This window comes from Oryzias melastigma, linkage group LG16 (assembly GCF_002922805.2).
Source record: "Oryzias melastigma strain HK-1 linkage group LG16, ASM292280v2, whole genome shotgun sequence".
NCBI classification, from domain to species: domain Eukaryota; kingdom Metazoa; phylum Chordata; class Actinopteri; order Beloniformes; family Adrianichthyidae; genus Oryzias; species Oryzias melastigma.
The window spans coordinates 26,461,992-26,476,854 of NC_050527.1; the positions used below are offsets into that span (position 1 = coordinate 26,461,992).

Consider the following 14,863-nt stretch of genomic DNA (forward strand, 5'->3'; position numbering starts at 1 on the left):
AACACGTTTTCCATAAGGAATTCATCCAAACCTTATTTTACGCCACATTCGATTCAGATCCCGATTCAGGTTTTCCAGAGAAATCTGTTGGAACATTTCAGCAAAACATAACAGAATTCTTCTTAGTCATTGTTTTGTTTTTCTGACTCCCTGTTTGTTCAGAGGTTTTGAGCCACATGTTTAAAAAAAGTGACTAAATAAGCATCAAAACAGCAACACAGAGCAGGAAAAAACAAAGAAATACTAGAATAGTTAAAGTGCGTAAAGGTTTGTCAAAAATACAGATGAAATGAAAATGATGAAGCAAAGCTGTGATCACACAGAACAGAAATGATTAAGAATAATTGCCCCTGCAAAGGAGTCGTCTCCATAGCAACCATATAAATTTTTCCATGCTTGTGGCTGATAAATGTTTTCGCCAATTTTTAAGTCTCTGCTTCAGAGTAAATTTTCCAGTTTTCCTTAGCAACCAGTGTTTATGGTTCCATGTCGGCATCAGTTCCACGATAACCCTGAATAACAGTTGGTTTGTCTGAGTTTCAAGATGTTTTATAAACCTTCACGGTGCTGCTTTGATGGAACCAAAAGGTACACTCAAAAAAAGGAAACGTCAGATCAAGTTCTGTTATTTATTACATTTAAAATACTGAGTTTATATCTAACCATCATATAAAATATTAATTTGATACAAACTAACAATTTTAAATGTATCAAATTTTAGAACTTTTGTTAACCATCCAATAATTCACCTGTTTCAGTGAACAAAGCTGCTGTCAGAGGAATCTTCAAGTCATGTGACCGTTTAAAAAAAACACAAATCTCTTGAAAAAGTTGACAAAAAGACGAGTCTGGAAATGTTTTAGGATGACATTATTTTTTTTTTCAGGGACAGTTTTGATTTTCTCTGACTGTGGTGCCCTCATGTAACACGATAAAGGTTGTTATATATTTAAAATATATGAATATTTAGTATGTGAAAAATGTAGATGTTTTCTTTGTGTTTTGTTTTTGTTTATTATGTTTTGTTTCATTTAATTTATCTTAGTTTTACCTTCTTTTCTTTTTTAAGGGGTTGGATTAAATAAACCAGCCATGTGTCTGTATCATTTTGTTTTTATTGTTATTATTCTTATTATTGCTGTCCACTATATGTGCAATATTCCCTGCACTTTACTATTAACATGCTTGAAAAACATTGTAATAAATAAAGAAAACATAAACTCCTCCTTCAAAAATAGTTATTTCAAGTCTTTTTATTAGGTCTGGGACTAGATTTAAAAATGTACTTTAATTAATTGCAAACTGAAAAAAATAATAATTATTTTTAGTATTTTTTAGTTATACTATTTGCCGACCAATTATTATCTCCAAATAATCACAATATAAAAATCAAACACAAAATTTGTACAGTTTGAAGGTTTATTTTTAATTACTGCGGTCAGTCGATTAAAAAAATTAATCATATTAATCCCACTTTTGTCTTGTGATAAATTGTGTTGTTAATATGTGGCTTTGGAGCAAAAACAGGCCAAAAGAGACATTTTTTCTTCACTGATTTTTTTTATTTATCAAGTGTTAACCCAGAAGTGTAATTTGTGAGCATGAAACACATCAACACTCAGATAAGAGGAACTCTGAAGACTTTTATGTCTGCAGCATTACTCCTAAGCGAACCTGCACACTTTATTTAAACTATCGTGACTATCAGCATCTGTATCGCTGTCCTTCGCCGCTGCAGTCGAAGCTCAGCGACGCGTTGTCGTGTTACCGTGACAACGCACCAGACCATGGATCAAAGAGTCAAAAAGTGATCTAAACAAAACAAATGCTATGAACGAAGTACTAAAAATGGATTGAATATTTATTCTTTTGTAGGTGACCATGGTATAAGTGGGAAAGGGTTTTAACGCACGTCGTGGACGTCTGAACTGCAGAGGCAAAACGGATTGTTTCTTCGCAAAATGAAATAAATTTTCATATTAATAAATATTAACACTTTAATTCTATTTGATTAATTGTGTGAGTTAACACCTTAACAATCACAGCCCTATTTATAAAACTTTTTCATTAATCACTTTTTTTTGCCTTTTTGTAGATTGACTGAGTAAAAGTGCAGTTGCCATGGTGACAGCTTCACTTTTACCAAACATTTTATTGACCAGCTTTTAAATATGTCCATTTACTTAAGTATTAATACGTTTATGGCAAATGCATTTGTAAATGTATTAAAAGAATCAGTTACTGTCACAATATTTCCATTATAAAATGTTACAGTTACAGCTAGATTTTAGTTCATTTTTAGGTTGGACCATAAACATGTAAAACAGCTAATAGAGTAGATTTTATAAACAGAGATGCCACATTTTGAACTGAACTGATGCCGTACACATAGGTTGGTGGTTAGAATCCAGTTCCACTCTGAGACAGAACAAGAAAGCTTCGGAGGAGCGTCAGGATTGCTTTGTAACTTCCAGTAGATTCCATCACAGAAAGGTTTTTTAAATTGCTGCCTTGAAAGAATTGGAGAGAACTGAGGGAGAGCTCAACAGGAACAGGACAGTTTGGAGTGTAATGAAAGAGAAAAGTGAAAAGATGGGGTCGTTTTCATCTCCGGGTTGTCTCTCTTTGCTTCTGAAACATAAGATCTCTCTCACCTGGAGCCTACATTTGTCTTGGAAAAACAATACAAAGTCTATTTCCCCTCGCAGAGTAATCAGGAGTGTGATTTATCGATTGTGCGCGCGGATCTGCACGCTGGGAAATTGCTTTGTCGTCCTGCAGCTGCAGTCACACACCGGCTTCGGTCCGCGCTCACATCACAGTCCGTCTTCCGAGCGGCGCGGCCGGCTAATTCAATGCTGGCGTCGGAGGCTGTAATGGAAATGTGCTCCTCCACAAAGAACACCCAACAGTCCGCAGTGAAGCCGAGACGGCCTTTTGTACATCTGAGAGGAAGTTGGATTTATCTCAGTAAACAACGTCAGCTGACCTGGAGATCCTCCCAACGTTTGGGATCAACTCTTCAGGCTCTGAAGCTTCCTGGAAAGAGTATCTGCCTGGCAATACAAGTCTGGGTTAGCTTGAAAGGGAACACTGGACGGGTTTAGTGCAGACTGTTGACTGTAAATGAGAACTGGACTGATTGGTGAGTACGGTTACCATAGGAGAGTTCAGACCGACTTGGACCAATCTCTGCTTACTGACAAAGTCTGGCTCCAACATGTCATGAAAAAAAATGGCGACTGAATTGACTTTATTTTCAATGGGTGACATCACACTCACTCAGTCCAGTTTTCATTTACAGTCAAGGGTTCCGACCAACAAAAGAACCAAAGTGAACCCAAGAGAGAACATCCTCACAATCGATCTGCAAATCCCCAAATAAACCAGCATAAAATCCAGCTCAGTGTTGTAGAAAGGAGGTGCAGCTGCTCTTCAATAGTCAAAAAACAACGTTTAAAAAAAACTTTAGTGTGTTTTTCATGACTCATTTCAGGACACTGGAGTAAAACGAGCAGCTGTTGAAACCACGTCGCGTTCTCATGTGGTTTTATCAGTTTCAGTGAGAAAACCAACCAAACCTAAAGAGTGTGTGAACATTTCAGTGGTGTTTTATGAACTGAACAAAGTCAGAAGCACCAGATCAGTGTGAAAACAGCTCATTTAGAGCTTTAGTTTGGAGACATCATCCTCTATTTTTGTTGTTTGTCATTTATGCTAACTTTGGTCACGTTGCAGTTATTGAGTTTGGTGGTTCCAAGTTCTCTGTAGATGCTGCTGGTTTTTGACAAAACGCTGTTTGTTGAACGGAGCAGAGAGGAAGAAAACAACAGAAAACTAAGAGAAGATCTACAGACTGAGGTCAACACCAAACAGGCAGCAGGTGCCGTTCTTAACCGAGACCAGCTGAGAGCGTTTACCGCCACACGGACAAACGGTGGAGCGTTTCATGAACTGAACGAAGACCAGACAAGATTTTAAAAGAAAACAGAAACAACTGATCCTCACAACGAAGCTTTTCAACAAACGTTTAGATTTTCCTCCCAGGTTTTAGTTTTTAGGCGTCCTCCAAAATCGGGACTCCAGAAAAAAATCTCCTAAAGATTTGAGAATAAAGTTCATGGCAGGCATTAAAGAGTCATAAACAACAAAAACTGCATTAAACCGACACAAACCCATCCCGCCCTCGCAACACTCGCATTTAAAAAGCCTTCTATCTGTGGACCCATAATGACCCAAAAACAAAGCTCTGCTGTGCAGACTCTGCTGTGTTTCCACGAGCCCCATAAAGCTCTAATGGACTCCATAAACCCTGATACTGGGGAAACATGATCTCATGAGAAGACAGGGAGCCATCAAAGCCTGAGAGCAAACAGACCTCCATGGAGCCGCTCGTCCTCCTCCAGCTTCACACCTGCTGGAGATCGGCGGAGCGGCCTAATGTGCATTTGCTGCAGCCGTCATCGTTTAGCTGCTGCTCTGGGGCTTTTTAACCCCCCGAACTGAGCGCTGGCCTTGTTTTGGAGGAGCTCGTCTGGGTGATAATATTTCACTCTCTGGAAAGGCGCCAGGTCAGAGTACTTTCTGCGGTGGAATTCAGAGGAGCTGAGGATGATTTTTATTGGTGTGGGCTCTCCAGATGGGCCGGTGGTGCAGCGGGCCGTCTGTTTGTCTGACGCCTCGCTGGAGGAGCAGCAACAACCGCGACAGATAAGCCATGTTCTTCAGGGTTTGATGTTGTTGATGGAGATGGGAGACGGGACGGCCTGTTTCTGATTTGACGCTGGTGCCTGGAGCTTTAGGGAGAACAGTTTCTAACAGAACCCAGACCCTTTTCAAAGCAGGAATAACTGCTCGAGTTTAAAACACTGTCCTTCATTAGGATTACAGTCTACACTCACTGACCACTTTATCAGGTCCAGCTAGTGCCGGGTCGGACCCCATTTTCCCGTCAGAACTGCCTTAATCCTTGGTGGCAGAGATTCAACAAGGAGAGTTTGGTCCCTATTGACATGATAGCCTCACACAGTTGCTGCAGAATTGTTAGTTGAAAATCTATGACCCACAATGCTCTATTGTGTTGAGGTCTGGTGACTTTGGAGATCATTAGAATCCAAGATACCAGTCTGAGATGATTCCAGCTTTATGTCACATTCAGTCACTTCAACCCCCCTTCTTCTCCATTCTGATGCTCGTCTTGACCATGTCTGCACACAGAAATGCAGTGAGTTGTTGCCATGTGATTGGTTGAAAATTAACAAGTAGTAGGACAGGTGTGTTCAATAAAGTGGGCTGTAAGTGTAGATTGTGAGATATAGAAAAGTTTGAGATATTCATGAAATTATTCAAGATTCGGTCTCTGCATACTTTAGGTCTTAATCACAACTGCATAGATATGGCTGTCTGCAGGGAAAAAAAATGGACAAATATTTACAGGGGACGCAAAATATCACACCCGTAAACCTCTCAGGGAACCTGTAGAGCCAAAATTGTCAGTAGTCAGAGATCTGTCTCTGCCTCTGGTCACCGGCGGTAGCTGAGTCCAGAAGACTAAACACACTACATCTCCCAGCAACCCCAGCGAACTGCTCAGAGGCTCACTCAGTGCGAAGTATTGTTTGTGCCACTCTGCCCACATTACCGAGCGTTATATCCTGACCTGATCTTCAGTTTCTGACCCTGCTTCTTCTCTGATTCCATCTTCCCTAACCCTCCCCTGGACTCTGACAGCTCTAGTCTCTTCTTTGATTGACCTCTACCGGTCTGACCCTGATTGAGCTTTGTGGGTTTTTAGCTGTGCTTAGTTCCTGTCTGAACCAATAAACCTGTTGCATATGGAACCAGCTGTCTGCCTAATTGTGACAAAAATAGTCATGCACATTTTTTTCTACGGGTATGCTGCTGGTGACAGGTTGTAGTGAACATGTAAGGGTAAGTAAGGGGGAAGTAGGTGGAAGCAGGAGTGTCGTACAGATTTTTCCTCTTTTCTCTATAACCTGGACAACCCAAAACCCTGCAGCACCTGTACAGGTGAACTCCCCACACTGGTACATGTGACTAAGACTTTAAGTGTTAATTATGTAAAGGTAACTGTAAATAAGACCAAACCAACAGGTGCTGTTTAATTTATAAAACTTTAGACGTTAAAACAATTTAAAACTAAAACCAAACACCATTTATTTCACAGTTATTAAACACATTCTGACTGTAGTCATTCATTCTACACCTCATTTTGTATTCAGAAACACGATCTTCCAATTTAAAAATTAAATCACACAGAAATTAGTTTTCCCAGATAGACGCGGCAGTAATATCTCTTTTCCTGTACCTGTTCTGAGCCCAGAGATCTCTTTGATTTTTATTACTGAACAGTCCTGCAGTAATAATAAAATATGAACTAGCAGCTCCTGTAGGCTCGATCCGACTGCATTTTTATTAATTCATCTTTTTAATAATCTCTCGGCCTGGATGCCCCGTAGCTCTCAGCTTTGTTTGCAAACAAACAAGAATTTCAACAGATTAATTTAGATTTAGCAACAGCTGTGAATCTAAACGAATTAACAGAGTTCAACAGTGATGTAGTGGGACCAGATCGTTGGGATTTCTGAGCTTCTCTGGCTTTTATTACGTGAAGGGAACAGAAAAAATCAACACCTTTTGAGCATAAATGTTGAAGTTTACAACAAATCAAACCAAGCAAAGAAATCTAAAAAAAACAAAAGAGGAAATTGTCATCTTCACTTTGTACTGGTTGTCCTTACAGACCCTCAGGCTGAGCTTTGTACTGGGTTTTGTTCAGCGACTTTGTTGGTTAAAAACTCCCAAAATACCCTTCAGGCCGTGCATGAGGTCATCAGCATTCCTGAGCAAAACAACAGCTGGCTTTTTTATTGGAGCAAGCCGAGCTCTCAGCCGTTGCACGTAAACTGCACGCTGAATTCTTAAGGCGCTCAGGTCCAAACACAACCCCGTCACTCTCATCTGAGTCTTTAGTGGGACTTTCCTCTAGAGTCACATCACATGTACAGAGCATGTTCAAGATCACATAGATGGATGCCACATGGGGTCATGTAGTCGATGCTGAAGCTTTAGGAACGGGTCCTGACAGGATCAGAAAACAAAGGGTGAGAATACAGTACCCTGTGGTACTCCTGTGCTGTTGATCACCTGGTCAGACCCACAATCCTTCAGTCTCACAAGCTGTGGCCTGTTTGTCAGGCAGTCCTTAATTCAGGTGGTGATCTGAAGGATTGTGGAGGCGAACAAAGCTCTCTTACGGGGTTTCTTTGATGGTAAAATAGGCTGAATCGTGGAGAGATTCCACGGTAGGTTTAGTTTTTCTCCTCAGCTCAAAACCCACAACAAGAAGCAAACTGCAGAGGGTTCTAAAAGGAGCTTGTTTGCTATCTCAGGACTGACCAGAGAGTAGTAAGATGCAGCTAGCATAAAAGCTAACATGTCAAAAAACAACCAATCCAGAGTGAAACGTTAATTAAATCCATCACCAGGACAGAGTCTGCTGGATATAATGCCGACTGCACTGAACCTCTGTTCCCTAACTTCCAGGTCCACTGGAAAGTTGTGTAGGTCAGTAGATTTTTGACAACTGAAGGCAACACACCTGGCTACGAGCCATGCTAAAGCTAACAACAGACCATACCAGATTTAAAGATGGGCGGGGCTTTTATTCTGGAGCTCAGAGCATGGTGATGTCACACTTCTGAGACTTACACCAGTTGACCAATCAGAAAATTCAACTGCAATACCTTGTTTCAACCTATAGATGGCAGCACACATGCAGTTTTAGACTATATTTTCATAAATTTAGCAATTTTATTTTAATTTGTCAAAAAGTTGGCAACAACCAACACATAGTACTTTTAAAGCCCCATTTATAGATGTAAACAGCCAAAAAAAGTTGATTTTAGGGTTTGGTTACCCTTTAAGTAATTCCAACGGATTCTGACACGGCTTTGCATCGATATGCAACAGCGTTAAGCCACTTTTCTCTGTGCTATAATCTACTGGTTTACTTTAACCCTTCAACTCCGGGGAAATTTCCGGTGACAGCAAAAATAACATTCTTCGAACTGCACAATTAATGCAATTCTAGTGGATTCAGAAGCTAAGGAAAGGGAATTTTGGCGCAAATAATTAAAATTTTAACATGTTCAATGGACGCGTTTTGTAAGTAGAGCCAAAATAGTGTCTTAAAAATCTGCGTAGTGATGGACGAACATGAGCTTTGAACGCATTTCCACAGACATTTCATTGGAAATAGTCGCTTAAGCACAAGTTTCTGATGGCAGTGTGATCGTAGCTTCAGAGCTAGCCTTCAATTAACTCTTTAACACCGGAACTTCAATGTTTATGTTCTTTGATTTGCTGTAACTTTTCAGCCGCTAATACAATCAACGTAATTCCAGCAGATTCTGAAGGAGAAAAGCGGCTCACACTGCTTTTCTCCTTCAGAATCTGCTGGAATTGATTGTATTAGTGGTCGAAAAGTCACCGTTTATTAAAGATTTTGTGTTAATTTGGTGTTAATTGCAAAATCATTTTATTACCGTAGAGTGTTGAATGTTCTGCGCAAAGCTGCTTTTCTCCGCATCAGAATCTGAGTTACAGGAGTTCAAAGATCTTTAATTCTGGAACTAAACAGAGCCCTGTGGTCCTCCATAAATGATTGAAATGTTTATTATCACAGACTCAAGGTTTATTTGCCACAAGAAACATAAAAAAAATAAAAGCACTCATGATAAAAAGTATGAAAACAATGACATAAATTTACCAAGTATCGTAAACCCAAAAACTAAAACAATTCCCGACCTCGAAAGCTTTAAAGTTTAAAAGCAACTTCTAAGACTGGAAGGTCGCCTCTGAACCACACAGGTCAGAGATTTTGTTTCTTTACCAGTGAGATCCCCAAAACCTCACAGTGAGAGAACTAATGAGAACACTTTCAATTTGACAAAAATGTCAAAAATGTTTTCAGTGAATTCCCATAGTCTCCATAAAAAGAAAAGAAGTTGTCGAGCTTTCTTAGCAGTTCCATTGGTATTTGAATGCCAGCTGAGGTCATTGGAGAGGGTCACAACTAGAAATGTATATTTTTCAACACTTTGTGCCTCTGAATATAAACAGGGCTTCTGCTAAAGTCTGTAATCAGTTCAAGTTTTAAAGTCTTTAGCACAAGATTTTTCTATTAACTCCTACAAACCACGTTTCCTCCTTCTGCTAGATAGTACGACCCATCGGTTTCTATGTGTCTAGTTACGTTGTCAGATTGAGGTTCAACAGTCAATGTGACAGACCAACACATTTTCACCCCCAACTCCACATTGGTTAAGGACCCCTCTGTCAAAAATTGGCTTTTCGGGTGTCCCCAGCTCGTCGTTTTTTGATGTGTTCCTATTAGATATCTATTGGTACGCAAAGTGAAACTGGTACACTAACCCTAGCCCTAACCCAGCACCCGTTCAGGTCCGGTGCCACGTCTGGTACCAGGTTAAGGTTGAGGTACCAGTACTAGACACACTCCGAGGACCATTTTGTGTCCGGTACCACATCTCGAGGGTTGCATGACAAAAAATGCTGAGTTTAGGACACCCAAAACGTTAACAATCTCCAACCAAACGTCAGTTTGTGACAATTTGTGGATGAGAATGCGTTGGACTCAACAAGATTTTACTCTTAATTCTGACAAACTCTTAATGTTAGTCGGAATAAGCCATCTACAAACTAACTAAATGAGTGTGAATGATCAAAACTGGATTACATAATTATGTGAAACTGTAAAATGAACTAAGTAGGGGTGAGATTAAACTAGTTTGCGTCTTCCCACGCCATTTCAGGGAATAAATCAAATTCTACTGACTTTATTCAATAATTACAAGAATTAGTTAACCAAATGTGACATAAGTGTGTGTGTTTTATTTTTGTTTTCTTTTTTCTAATCAATGCATTTCATTATTTCTGTAATGAGTTTGACATAATTGTGTGTTTTGTCCCGTATTTTTCATAATCTATGCTTGAAAAAAACCAATCAATCAATCGTGTTCTGGTGTTAGCATGTGTTTTGGTGACGTCTCCCAAGCTGTTAATTCAATTTAAATGTGAGCCGCAGAACATGTTTTTTTTCTTAAGTCACCGCAGAAATGTTTTCCCACCAAGAAACGTCTTTGTGAGTTGAGCTTTAAAGTCCTGAAGACTGCAAACACATGAATGTTGCGTAATGGAGAGTAAAGACAGCTGTTTCTGAGCTGAACATTCTCCGCCTCTCAGATCCGCCCCTCGCTTTTCCCCTCCAGCTTTTTTTTCTATGTTTTGCTGGTAAATCAGAACCAGCTGAAGCTCCAACACCTGCAGCACCGTGGTTCCCCTGATGAGAAGCACGCCCAAACCGCGAGGAGGACTTGGCATGTCCTTCCTCTGTCCCTTTGCATGAATTTAATCAGGAGATTTACAGGAGCGTCAAACTCCCAGACCAGAGTCATTACTTATTACGATGCATCGGTAGGAGATCTCTGAACACACCCTGTTGGTTTGCAACAATCACGGTTCTCCTGAGCATCGTCTTTGTCTTCTGGAGCTTGAATAGAGCCGTGTGTCCAGATACTCAAACAAGGGTCTGTCATCAATCATTCATGCCTCTGCTGGAGTTAGGAAACCTGCGGTTGAAGTTAGTGGTTTAAATTCCTAAAAATTAAACAAAGATAAACGCTAAACGCTTCCCATGAGCGCACGCCCATATTTAACTCTTCTAAGCTTTGCAGAGGGAGATAATGTGTGTGAATATGGAGGAGCGGATAAATGAGAAGCAGGGGACTTGGATTAAAAGCGAGCTTGCTCAGCAAACCCTCCCTCGCATCGCTGCAGAGAACACAACGCGTTCTTAAAATTCTGTGATTGCAGGTGGCTCCTGCATTTTTCTATCCAGCAGCATTGATTTTGGAAAAATCCGATAGGAGTCTGTTGGTCTTCAGGCTCTTCTCTCATTACCACAGAATCAGGCTTGTTTGATATTCATGGAATATAATAAGATGAATCGTTTAATCTCAGTTTTCATTGAACCCTGCCATCGGTGCGACTCTCCCTCCTGTGGATGCAGGGACTTGATAGAATGATGGATTGGATATTAGCCCCTGTTAGATTGTATCTTAAAATCAAATAGCAGCTTCAGTTTGATGTTTCACATGGAAAAACTCTGTCGATTTACTGACGTCGCACTTCTCACCTAAACTTAAAACCATAGTAGTACTTTTATTACAATTCTTGATCCACTATGATGATATTTTTAATGTCTCTGATGTAGTTCTGCAGTTTTTAAAAGAATAATTATTTGGCTATTTGCTCTTTTTTTAAAAAGTACTGAGCATGTGTCATCAGTTCAAGAGTTGATGCATTTTTGATGTGTATGTGATCACGTTCTCTTGCTCAGAAAAAACAACAAAAAACGTTTGGTGCAAATCAAACAAAAACGGTCAGTCTACTTTCAAGGGTGCAACACCTGCAGACAAAAATAAAACAGAGAAAAGAGCATATTTTTGATTTCCCATCATGCTCTGTCTTTACGGAGCTCAGTGTTGCTGCTGGGTTTATGTTGAAGCTTCACAGTTTTGAGACTTTTATTACTATAATTTGCCTAATGGTGCCCAAACGTGGAGTAATCACAGCAACCTGTTAACAGTAGTTGGGAGTCATGTTATAGATCGTGTTTGTGTTTTCTTCAAATCCCATGTTAATAAAGTTGAGGTTAAGAATCGGAGCAGTTTTCTGGATTTTCCCAATTAAATGGGAAAAAAAAAAACATGTCGGCACATGATGGACGTATCGAATAATATCTGGAGAATATGCAGAATGCACATGGTGTGTAGAAGACACCTCATCAGATTCTAGGAATTTGGGTACTAATCCAGTACAGACTTAAAAGCAGTCAATATCGTAAACATCAATACCAATATCAATCTTTTTCGTAAAAGTAGTGCATGTGACATGAATCTCAAAATCTCAATTGTTTTTAATTGCAGTGAATGTTTTTTTTTTGTTTGTTTTTTTTTTACAAGTTTCACTTTTTAAAATGACTTAATAAAGATAAAACAGAATTAGGACAATATTTTCAATTAAATGGAAAATAGTTTACAGATCTCACAGGACTGATGAGAGCTGTGAGGCTGAGACTCTGCTGGGTCCTTTTTGGAGATATAAGAAAGTTTCAAACAAGACTAGAAATATTGATATCTGCCAGTCGGTATCAATCCAATACAGATTCCGACTTGAGATCAACACTATCGATATTTTGGATCAATCCGCCTAGCACTAGTATTGATCTGATACCAAGTAATTCAGGGCTTGTATCTGTGATATCGATACATTTTTCTTTAAATGATTGAAATACACATTTTTGTTATTTAAGACAGACAATGTTGCCAGATTAGGTAGTTTCCCGCTCAAATTGGGCAAGTAGTTACTCAAAATGGGCTGCTTTTTGCCCAATCTGACAACACTTAGCTAGCTAGACAGACAGACAGACACATTAGTGTAGTGGTGTCAAACTCAATCGGGGCCAAGCTCTAAAACCCACCTGGTCACAGCCAAACAAGAGGAACATTTATTGAACACTCTAAAACTACATTTTTGAAACTATACAAGTGTTAATTTTGACCCGGACCGACCCTTGGGACATGGCCGGTACTGGTACCCCAAACCTAGCCTTGTCCGCCCCTGGCACTGCGTACAGAACTTGTACTGATCCGAGGTTGGAAGCCGTACTGTCCGTTACAGGGTTAAGGTTAGGGTGAGGATACCAGCGCTGTGACGAAGAGGAATGTGGATCCATGTGCAAACAAGGTTTTAATGAAGGAACAGGCTGAGACAAGCCTCGGTCATTACACAGGCAGGAGTCAGGACACAGACAGCCAGGCATGGGAATAACGCTCAGAATGTATGCAGGGCAATACAAGACTTCGCAGAGAGCCAAGGTGAGAAGCCAGACTAAACACTGAAGCTCTGATGAGCAGATGGGAGACAGCTGGCGAGGATTAGAGTCCAGGCGAAGGCAGATAGTGTGGTTAAGTCTCAGGTGAGCGCTCCCTCTGGTGGCTGGAGGGGAAAGTTGCAGGTTGAACTATGACAGGTGGAGTCCAAATCCCAGTACCAGACCAGTACTGGTTTGCAGCCCAGAGATTGGGGAGCCTTGATTTAATTGGACGTCAAAAAACGACAAGTTGAGGACACCAGAGGTTGTCAAAAGTCGTTGAAATGTGACAATTTCGGAATGAGAATGTGTTGCAATATGTTACCATCGCAAGATAACATCAGACCATTAATAACAAAAATATAAAATGATCTATATAATCACCCAGAAGGCTGGATCTGGCCCCCGGGACTTGACTTACACTGTATTGAAGAAAAACCACCATAAAAGTATCGATCTCATCACACTAGTATCAATACTCTCCTTGATATTGATAATATTGATACTCAGATCGATTAGCCCACACCTAACCTGAAGGACCTGACGTATTTAGATTTTTTTTTTAATGGTATTCAAATATTTGACCAAAAAACACCAAGAAGATAAACTTTTAAAATAAGTCAAATGATTTAGTGAAAAAAGGAAAGTTTGGATATCTAAATGAAGGATTAAAACTCTCCTGCTGGATTTGTGAAAGTGACGGCGCTATTTCTCCGTGATCTTAAGTTCACTTCAGACAGCTTTAACATAATTAGCCGGTCAGCCTGGCAGGGTGTTTTATATAGAATGACCACAAAGAAAGACAAGTGGAGCTTTAATTAGATCCAGTTCAGAGGTAATTACTTCAAAACATCCGTCAGCGCTGGCAGACGGCGAAGACGCCGTGGACCGGGGTGTGAGAGCGGGTAGTGCGTTACTTTTTTATGTCTCATCTCAGGCCGCCGAATCCCTTTAGGGATCTGGCTTTGTTCAATTTTTCATCCTGATGGGGCCCAGTGGTGTGAGGCGGGTCAGCGGTGAAGAGGCGGCGAGGAATGGAGTCCATACCTGCTGGAGAACGCCGGGAGAGAAGAAAGGAGGGAAATGAAACCGCTCAGACAGAAAAGGAAATATATATGTTTCCTTTCCTCTCATGTTGGATGTGTCTGTGCCTCATTTATAACAATGAAGCTAATTCAACGCTTTAGCATCAGAGCTCAAGTGTTTATGACTGTAATTTTTTAATTGTTAACACAATAATTCCAGTAGGTTCTGAAGGAGAAAAGCGGCTCACGCCGCTTTTCTCCTTCAGAACCTACTGGAATTATTGTGTTAACTGTTCAAGAGTTACAGTAAGTTAAAGATTTTATGTTTAAACGTCATCGGTGACGCCTTAGGTGTTAAAGAGTTCAGCAGAAACTCATGAAGTTTGATTAAAACTGAGCTCAACAAGTAGGAAGACCTTTTTAGTACCAGGAACCAACTTCATTCGAACCATTTAAACAGAAAGTTAAAGTCTAAATGAGGATAAATTAATCTTGCGGTTCGTCCAGAGTTTCTGTGAAATTAATGCGTTTTTCGTCTAAACACAAAACCACAGTTTCCTCCACTGTTCTCCCCTTTGAAATACAGAAATGCCAGTAGACGTGGCATAATTACAGACTCCACAACACCATTCTGGGATAAATGTGGCATTCAGCCGCGCTAATAGACGTTATGGAGGGTTCCACATAACTGGCTTTACAGGACAGTTTCAATCTAAATATCAGAAATCAAGCTAAAGCTCGTCGACTCAGACGATTTTAATTACCATTCTATTTAATTAACACGTTTTATTACTATGTAAAACTCTACAACGGTTGGTTTGATCCCAGTTCAAAGAAAATATCTTTTAATATTTTGCTGCAT

The 14,863-nt window shown here is 40.1% G+C and overlaps 1 protein-coding gene and 1 long non-coding RNA gene across 5 annotated transcripts in view; one reads left to right on the forward strand and one right to left on the reverse strand.

Moving 5' to 3' along the window:
- znf385d (zinc finger protein 385D) overlaps positions 1-14,863 on the forward strand; it is a 135,870-nt gene that overhangs the window by 39,762 nt on the left and 81,245 nt on the right. The gene's annotated exons all lie outside the window — the stretch shown is intronic.
- Positions 13,549-14,863, reverse strand: part of LOC112136740 — a 6,161-nt gene continuing 4,846 nt past the window's right edge. Inside the window, exon 3 of the long non-coding RNA XR_002917412.2 lies at positions 13,549-14,023. This is a non-coding gene — a long non-coding RNA (uncharacterized LOC112136740). The remainder of the gene's footprint in view (positions 14,024-14,863) is intronic.